Genomic DNA, 10,122 nt, shown 5'->3' with positions numbered 1-10,122 from the left:
GTCTACTCTCCAGTACCTAGCATGTGCTGACACCTGATAGGTGCTCAATAAGTATTTGTTAAATAAAAATTAAATAAATGAATAAAAAATAAATTGAATGTGCAAGCCAAATATTAGCCAGCTTCATGTGCATTCTTATTACCTTGTAGAAGGACTCAATACTTTATTGTTTCACCCACAGCAAGTCAACTCCACAAAGTAGAGGTGGCCAATGTAGACTTGGCTGAAGATTTCATAAAGATAATGGTGGTTTAAATAGCACATATTTTTATTTATCTATAACAAGGCTTTTAGATGTTGGATCTTCCTCTTTTGACTTTCCCTTTCTCTTGCTCCCCACCTCCAACTAGGTCTCTACTTCCTTTCCCTAAGCAAATATCACATTGAGAGGACTATAGAAGACCAACTGGAAATAGATGAGGCTAGTATCAGGCAGTACCATTTAGAAGAAAATTGAATGAGGCCAGACAGAAATGGTGGCCTGAACTAAGAAAATGACAAAATAAAGAGAAGAGAGTGGGGTTAAGAGAAGTCTGGGAAGGCAGAAGAGAAAGGAAAGAGGAATGTAGGGTTCATCTCATAGGAAAATAGAAAAAGAAAGAAGAAAGAGAGAAGGAAAGGAAAGGAAAGGGAAGGGAGGAAGGAAGATGATGATGGTTGGAAGATGGAGAGAGTAGGGATTGAAAGAGTCATAGGATTAGTATTATTAGTAAGGGGACTAGGAAAGACAATTATGCTGAGGGGCCTGCCCTTCCAGCATTGATTGTGGGAAGCTTGAGGGTTCAGAGAAACCCCTCTGGAGAGGATTTCAGAAAACTGTGTCTGCTTTATTGCTCCACAAAAATAGCTTGTATAAGGGGTATGTGCCAATTAACATAAAATAGTCAGAATAGGCCAGAATCACAGCATACCATATTATAGGAGTCCAGACACCGAGAGTTTCAGGAACTGCCAACTGCCATGTAGGCTGAACTTGTACCAACAAGGGAATAACTTCTTGTCAAAGCAGCAAGGAAATGGTGCTTGTCAGTGTTCTGATAGCACTTCATCCCAAAAAATAGCGTTCTATGTTAGGACTTCCCTGCTGCACAACGAGCAAGATAAGCATTCCTCCATGAGGGTGCAGAATCAGGCCCACCCACACGATTAAGTAAGGAAGAAAAAGTATAAGGGTTATTACCTCCTAAGGGTCTGAAGTTAGAAAACAAAATTGATATGGGCACTAGTCTACACAATTGTGTGATTTTTCTATACTAACTTGGAATGCCTATAGTAGGAGTTGAGAAAATGGGTGGCGGATTGATCCAAGATTTGGAATGTGCTAAGAAGATGGGGCAGAAGGATAAGAGGGAGAGGGATTGACAATGCCATGAAAAAAATATTCAAAATGATGAACAATGGCACTAGGCTCCATAGTGATAGAAGTGGGCCAGGGTGGTGCAGATAGATTGGGAGAGAAGGGGAGGGTCAAGAAACTGGACCTGGGGATATGGCTCAGTGGTACAGTGCTTGCCTAGCCTGTGTAAGGATTCAATCTCCAGCACAATGAAGAGAGAATGGAAGGGAAGGGATGTTTTGCTGTAATGAAAAATAAGTAAGAAAATTAGAACCCATTTTGCTTCTGTCTAAACCATATCCAGGATGTCTTGGGCTACCTCAGAATTCCTTGTCCAAATGCCTCACCACTACTTCCAGGGTCTGCCTAGATTTCTTATTTTGTAATAAGAAATACAAAATACAAAAGAAATACAAAACAGAGAAGAGCCTATTTATGATTTAAGGGAATAGGAGTCCACAGAATCCAGGACCCAAGAGGAAAATAACTCCCCAAAAGGATAAGGTTTCCTTCTTCCTCTGAACTGAGACAGGAGAAGAGGTGTCATCTTTAAGTATTTCTTGGTAGAGAAGAAAAAGGAAGAGGAGGGTGACGTTGGAGTATTTTGATTTTTTCCATTAAGCAAGAAGGGAAAGTCATATGCAGAAGTGGGATTGGGGCTGGAGGGAAATAGAAAAGATTTTAGAAAAATAGCGGTGGGGAATATTACAGGAAAACAATTTTGAAAAATCAGAGAATTGCCTGGTAGTATCAAGCGCTCAGCTAGAACCAATAAGTTAATACTGGCTTGGATCAGATATTTAAATTTCTTCCAATAATATCTTCTGCTTGGGAGCAAAAACAGAAAGTATAGGGCTGGGGATGTGGCTCAAGCGGTAGCGCGCTCGCCTGGCAGGCGTGCGTGCGGCCCGGGTTCGATCCTCAGCACCACATACCAACAAAGATGTTGTGTCCGCCGAGAACTAAAAAATAAATATTAAAAATTCTCTCTCTCTCTCTCTCACTCTCTCTCCTCTCTCACTCGCTCTAAAAAAAAAAAAAAACAAACAGAAAGTATATACTTAACTTAATTCAGGGATGTTGACTAAAAAGACAGGAATGAATGAAGGACCAGGGGAATGAGGGCACCTATCAGAGCTATTGCTGAAATCATCAGCATGAGCAGATGATCGTTGGCACTGTGAGAAGAGTGGAAGGCAAAGGAGCAGGGGTCATAAGAAGAGGACAAACAGAAAGTTCAGTGGCCCTGAAAAAAACAGCACCACGATCTTCCAGGTATTTTCTTCATAAAGTAAAGAGGTGAATGCCCCTTTAAATCATTAGCTAAACCTGGGCAGACTCTCAGGCGGGGCTGATCTGCTTTGCCAAGAATTGATAAACTTCTGTGACCCCTCCAGGGCAAGTGAGGTGTGCTCTACCATTCCTGTCTAGACAAGTCGCTCTGGCCTCCCTCCCTTGTGCTGCACCAAGCCCCAGGTGTGTGCCAGGATTGCGTGTCTTGTGCTAATTACCACATTCCAGAATGTGGGGCTCTTGCTGGTTCTGCCTTTAGGCTTTTAGAGCACCCTGCTCTGACCCTCCATGGTTGTGCTCCTTACCACAGGGTGAGGAGACTATGGGCCCGAGGGGATGTAGCCACTTAGAACCCATTTTGCTTCTGTCTAGACTATACCCAAGATGTCTTGGGCTATCTCAGAATTCCTTGCCCAAATGCCCCACCACGACTTCCAGGGTCTGCCTAGATTTCATCCCCAAACCCACCCTCCCCAGGGCAGACCAGGCTGCTGGTACGTGTAATCAGCCTGACTGTGGCCCAGGGGATCATATGTACAAAGACACACAGAGCACTGGAGTGTCACATGCATGCACAGGAGGCCCTTCTCAGCCAGGATAGGAGGACAGGGGACAACCTCAAGTTGGGGTCCTGCCCTCACATGTCTGGAGATCGTGGTGCAGAACTCTAAAGAATACAAGAATTGTACATTCACTCCTGGTCTTCTGGTCTTTAAGAAGACAGTTATCAAGGTAGGAAAACATAATTTGTTTAACAGTTTGATTTATAACTTTACCATAGTTATCGTTCACATGGAATATGGGCCTCCATTTGTACTCTTGCCCTTGGCCCAACAAATGTTAGGGAGAGGCTTGGCTCCTGCAATGTATTATTTAGCTGTCATGAAGAACAGCCCTTTGAAATTACCATTCTAAGTTTACTTGACATAATATTTAGGTCTGAATTGTATTCCAAGATGGTAAAAAGCAAAAATCCATTAAAAAAAATCTGTTTGGTTTCTAAAAACATTTGGTAGCCTAAACCCTTCCCCCTACTTTTATATTGATTAATTTTTGTATTATTGATGTTATTTTTCCCTGTTTTTTTTTATTTAAATGATCTTTTGGTATCATTTGATACAGTATGTTTCCCTGTTTTTTAATGTGCATATTTAAGATGCACATCTGAGCTTCGAATATCAGCTAAATAAACATCAGAATATATCTTCAGTATACTCCTTTTAATCTTAAGGATTATTGATCACACTTTTTCACAAATTGCAGATGCTTACTGTTAAATTCTTTCTGACCTGTTGAATCTTCCTTCCATTTGCCCCTTGACAAGCCCTCTACTACATCTAAATCTCAAAAGAGATGACCTTTTGGGAGAATCTATATGGTAGGACCTTTCCAGTAGAATCTGCCAACAAGTCCCAAAGACTTATTTGGTAGATACCAAATCAGGAAGTAGGAGGCTCAGTTTTTAAAGAAGGAAAAAGAGCATTTGTCTAAGCTAGAGAAAAATCTAAGCTCTTGGTTCAGAGAGCACATTAGACTGTTTGTGGACTGACACAAGGCAAGGTCATCTCACTTTTCTGTTCCTGAGCTTTGATTGCTTTAAAATGTAAGTGGGAGGCAGGAAAGGGAGAATTTATTTAGCTTACTGTTTCCCAAACTTAGTAAACTGTGGAACCTTTTTCTTTTTCAGCCTGGACTTGGTAAATGTTAAACTAACTCAGTGGTTCTCAACAGGTGTGTGTGTGTGTGTGTGTGTGTGTGTGTGTGTGTGTGTGTTTGGGGTGTGTGTGTGTGTGTGTTGGTGCCTTCACACCCCATGGGGACATTTGGCATTTAGCAATATCTGGAGACATTTTGGGTTGTCACGCTTAGGGAGGCCATTTTAGCATCCTACAATGCGAGGACAGCCCTCCACAAGAAAGAATTATCCAACCCAAACTGTCAATAATACTAAGGGATTGAGAAACTATGAACTGTTTCTAAATCTTCTTTCAACACTAAAATTGGAATGGGGTATTTCTTGTTTTCTGAAGACACAAAATTTTATTTCTCTTTTAGTCAAAGTCAACTATGGGTCTGAGTGTGTCTCCAGGACAATTTTCTTCCATATGTTGGTGCTGTATTTTAGTTGCTCAGTTCTTATGGCATCTTCTATCCATATGTGTTTCTACAATAGCCTTGGCAAGGTGAGAAGCATATAGAACCACATGCTGTAATGATTCTATGGATGTGACAGTGTCTTCCTGAGTTTTGTTTTTGTTAATGGGGATTGAACCCAGGGCCCCCCTCATGTTAGGCAAGTGCTCCACCACTGAGCTACAACCCCAGCCCCCTTTTTTTCTTCAAATAAACAATTTTACTGAGTTATAATTTATGTACCATATAATTCACCCATTTAAAGCATAAAATTCAATAGTTTTAAAATATTTGTGTATATGCGCAATTATCACCACAACTGAAATGTTAGAACATTTTCATTACCCAAAAGAAATTCTGTACCCATTAACAACGTCTCCCAATTTTCACCCAATACCCCTGTTTTCCCCCTAGGCAACCATTAATCTATTTTCTATCTCTATAGATTTGCCTATCCTGGACCTTATATGTCAATGGAATCATATATGGTCCTTCGTCATTGGCTTCTTCACTTACCATAATGTTTTCAAGGTTCATCCATGTTGAAGTTTGTGTCAGTATTTCCTTTTTATTGCTAAATAATATTCTATTGTATGAATATCACATTTTATTTATCTGTTCATCAGTTGATAGATGTTTGGGCTATTTCTGTTTTTTAGGTGTTGAAAAGCAAGAATAACACTGCTATGAACAGTTATATACAAGTTTTGTGTGGACATATATTTTAATTTCTCTTAGCTTATACATCTAAGAGAGGAATTTCTAGATCATATGGTAACTTCACATTTAGCTTTCTGAAAAACTGCCAGACTGTTTTTCATGCGACTACACCATTTTACATTCCCAACAACTATCGATGTATGAAGATTTCCATGTCTCCACGCTCTCACTAACACATACTATTTATTATCTGTCCTTTTTTATTCTAGCCATCCTAGTGTATGAAGTGGTAGCTCCTTATGGTTTTGATTTGCATTTTCCTGAAGGCTGATGATGTTAAGCATCATTTCCTGGACTATTTGTTTTATAAAAAAAAAAATTACCAGAAGAAATTTTCAACATAAAAAAGGAAGCTTTATTTCAAAAAATAATAAACAGTTTACAAACCAGACTTTGGTACAAAATGAAAGCATGCTCCAAGGAACAAAGAAAGGGGTTGACTACATAAAGTTCCTACCCAGTTCCTACTGCAGTCTGTTGTATAAATGAGGGATGCAAGTATGAGGGAAGCACTTGGTCCTGATAAGTTGGTCATAGTTCATTGGTCAGGTTCCAGTAGCAAAACAGGACTTTACGGAGGCTGTTTATCTTGGCAATTCAAACGAGAACATGCCCGGGCAAGAGCCTCAAAGTTTAGTTTGCAGTACTGAAAACACAGAGTGTGATCAGCCTCCATTCTAAATTTAGGCCCAATTAGCCACTTGGGACCCTTCTTAGAGATCTAGCTGTTCTTAAAGTTTACAGCATATCTTCTTTACATAAATGTCTATTCAGATCTTTTGCCCATTTTTAAATTGGGCTATTTGTCTTTTTATCATTTAGTCATAAGAGTTCTGTATATCAAGATTCAAATACTATATCAAATATATTATTTAAAAATATTTTCTCCCACTCTATATAGTTTCTTGTTGGTATCCTTTGAAATGTAGAAGTTTTAAATTTTGATGAAGTCAAATTTATCTATGCTTGCTTTTGTTTCTTGTGCTTTCTTGTGTTGTCCTAAGAAACCATTGTCTAATCCCAATTAACAAAGACTTATGCCTATGTTTTCTTCTAGATTTTCATCATTTAAGTGTCTATATTTAGGTTTTTTGATTCATTTTGTGTTAATTTTTATATTTGGTGTGAGGTAAACTTTATTATTTTGAATGCAGTATCCAGTGGTCCCAGAACCTTTGTTGAAAAGTCTATTCTTTCCCCATTGAACAATTCTGGGATTCTTGTCAAAAATCAACTGACCATAAAAAATCATTGTGACAAGCTGGGGTTGTAGCTCAGTGGTAGAGGACTTGCCTAGCACACAGGAGGCATTGGGTTTGATGCTCAGCACCACATAAAAATTAGTAAACAAAATGAAGGCATTGTGTCCACCTACAACTAAAAAAAATTTAAAAAAATCAACGAGAATGTGTATGAGCGTTTAGAAGGCCACTTCTCGGCTGGACGTGTTGGCATACACCTGTAATCCCAAAGGTAGAGAGGCTGAGGCAGGAGGATCTCAAGTTTAAACCAAGCCTCAGCACCTTAGTGAGGTCCTAAGCAACTTAGTGAGAGCCTGTCTCAAAATAAAAAATAAAAGAAGGCTGCGGATGTGGCTCAGTGGCTAAGTGTACATGGGTTCAATCCCCAGTGCCAAATAAATAAATAAATAAATGGTAGAGCACTTCTCTGATATATATTTAAAGGAATATGTTATAGATCACATCCCAGATTACTATGACTCTTTTAAATACAAAAGTTTTGAATACAAGCTACTTTAACAATTGTTTACTTCTTTAGAGTCAGAAAATTCTATCTGCGGCAAGAAGCAATCTTTCCCTTTGGAGGTATTTTACCCAGACATGAAACAAATCTAAATAAACTAGGGGAAGAGTATAGAAAAAGGGTCTTCTGATTTCTAGTTATGTATTCTAATTTCCCTTTTTGTGCTCATTTTTCCTTTCATCTGGAAGAGTAGTATTAATTGTGTGTATGTGTGTGTGTGTGTGTGTGTGTATTCGAGCACTTGCACATGCATGCGCGTGTGCACACACACGCTAGGATGAAACCCAGGCCCTCACACGTGCCAGGTAAGTGCTCAACCACTGAGCTACATTCCAACCCTTTAAAATTTTTATTTTGAAATAAGTTTCCACTAAGTTGCCTGGCTGGCTTCTAGCTTTCAATTCTCCTATGTCAGCCTCCAGTAGGTAGGAATACAGGCCTGTATCACTATGCCTGGCCCCACCATAATTTTTTGTAAAATTGGTAGAGATTGATCATTTCTCTAGTATTTGGGCCTAGAATATATTACCTGACTGAAAGATCTTTTAACTGCACTTCCATATGTGGAAAGAAATGAAACATAGGACTCTAATTCCACAAATAAGGTAGAAGAACTCTTTCCTCAAATGAGGTAAAGCTTAGAACGGGAACAGTTTTGAGGTTTTTGTTTTGTTTTGTTTTGCTTCTTTTCCCCCTTGATTGTGCTGGGCAAGCACTCCACTACTAGGTTATATCTCCAGCCTAGATAGAAGCATGTTTTTGCTTAAGATGGTTTGTGGAAAACCCAATTGATTCCAATTCTGGCTTATAGTATTATTCACTGTATTTTGTTCCTATTTATAATGATGCATGATAAACTTAATTGTGTTCCATCATTTATATCATTAATATTTCCTTTAGGTTTGAGTGCTGTGAAAAGTTCTCCTTCAAACTTGTACAGGGATTGAACTTGGCAGTGACTTGAGATGATTAATTCATATGTTGGTCGTTAGCAAGGTCCAGTAGTTAAAGTCTACTTTGAAGTAAGTTATTAACTCCAATAAAAAAAAAAGCACTTAATCAACTTATTTACTCTACTTGACAGATGAGATAGGGAAGTTACTGATTGTATGACATCACCTCTGTACTTTTAACACCAGGGTCAAGTGAACATCTAGGTTGTTCAAGGACATAGTTTAAATCTAGAATAAATCCATTAGGTTAGTGGGGGTGGCAGAAGGTGCCCTTGAATCACGTTACCTTTGTAATACTGTCTCCGTTTTGTAAAGTCCATTTTTGCTCTTTTCAAAGTCCTCAAACTTCTAAGCTAAAGACAACTAACCACAAGGCAGCACCCAGATCAATAAACAAAATATTACCAGCACCTCGAAGCCTCCTTTGCGTGCAAACTCTAAGAACTACTGCTCTAGTCAGAGCCCAGTTGTAACACTCTCCTTCCCCAAGTTCCCACCTTTCCCTTAAGGGCCAAAGCCTCATACTGTGTGAGTACTCCCAAATCTGAGAGCCTCACAAGCACCCTGAAGAACGATGTGACTTAATTTGTGAAAAGGGTCATGAAGGGTGTTTCCATCATTTATATTCCTGGCGTACTCCCTAAACTGCTTAAAGCAAATGAATTCAGGTCCTGGCCAAAAAGGAGTGGAGATCAGTCATTGCCTGAAAGCACCAGCTTATTGCAACACTCCAGCATATTCCCACGGAAGGGTGAATGAGGTGGACTCTAGTGTAATTGAAAACTAGTGTAATTGAAAACTAAATCACTGAGGACTGCATAGTTTAAATATCCATTTAAATACTTTCAATTTTATTGCACTTATTTTTGCAAGACATGCCACTACCAAATAGGCTATTCATTTTTCTAGTGGATTAAGATCTGAATAGGTACATTAAAAACTAGCACAGCTCAAATAGATGCCCTCTTTTTCCAGAGATCATTAGAGAGGGTTTTTCTTTTTTTCTTCAATTCATCTTACAGGACCTGTAATAACACAAAAGAGATCAGATTTTCTGTGAAATGTAATTTAGACAAGTCTTTAAGTGGTAAAACAAACACCTGAGGTGCATTTGCCTCTAGTCCTCAAATTTTTAACATGCATAATAATCACCTGGAGGGGTCTCATTAGAATGCAGATTCAGACTCCGTGGCTCTTGGGGCCAAAGATTCTGTAATACTAACAAGGTCCCAAGTAGCTTGTGCTGCTGGTCTGGGTCATAATTTGAGTATCAAGCATGGGCAGACTGAAAGTTATTCAGCACTACTATGAGCCTGGATCTGAGATCAGGTTCCTGGAGTATTTCTAAGGTCCATTATAAATACAATTCCACAATGCAATAATCCCTTTTTACCTATTAAATAATTTTCTTTAGGTTTCTGATTCTCATTTAAATCTGTTATTTTAGGTGTTATTCTTTATAGGGAAGCATGTAAAAATTCTCATAGTTGACATGTTTTGTTTTTCAATCTCCTACAAATCTACCTCAATCCATGGGAAATAACAACATGGTATGGGCTGGGAGCATATGCTATGTACTTGAGTCAGCAATGCAGGTCTTTGGTGAGATAAGCAAGTGTGAACTTGGGAGTATCACCAAAAGAAAGGGACAGCTAATCCTACCAGAATAAGGAGTCCTTCTATGAATACCTTATTCAGATTAGCCACAACTTGGAAGAGCGCACACCATGTAATAAAAATTAAAAGCATTGGTACTATTTACTTGTGAAGAGAAGACAAAAAAAAAAAAATGAATGGCAATTGAAACCAGCACATCCTCTGAAGTAAATAACTTTATAGTATGCCAGATTAGATTTAGCTTCACTCTAAAGCAAAACTTTCTCGTGATAATCATGATCTTAGGTGTAGGATTACCAATGGTAA

Source organism: Spermophilus citellus (genome assembly GCF_964194105.1).
Source record: "Spermophilus citellus genome assembly, chromosome: 11".
NCBI classification, from domain to species: Eukaryota; Metazoa; Chordata; class Mammalia; order Rodentia; family Sciuridae; genus Spermophilus; species Spermophilus citellus.
Note: the sequence above shows the minus strand (reverse complement) of the source record.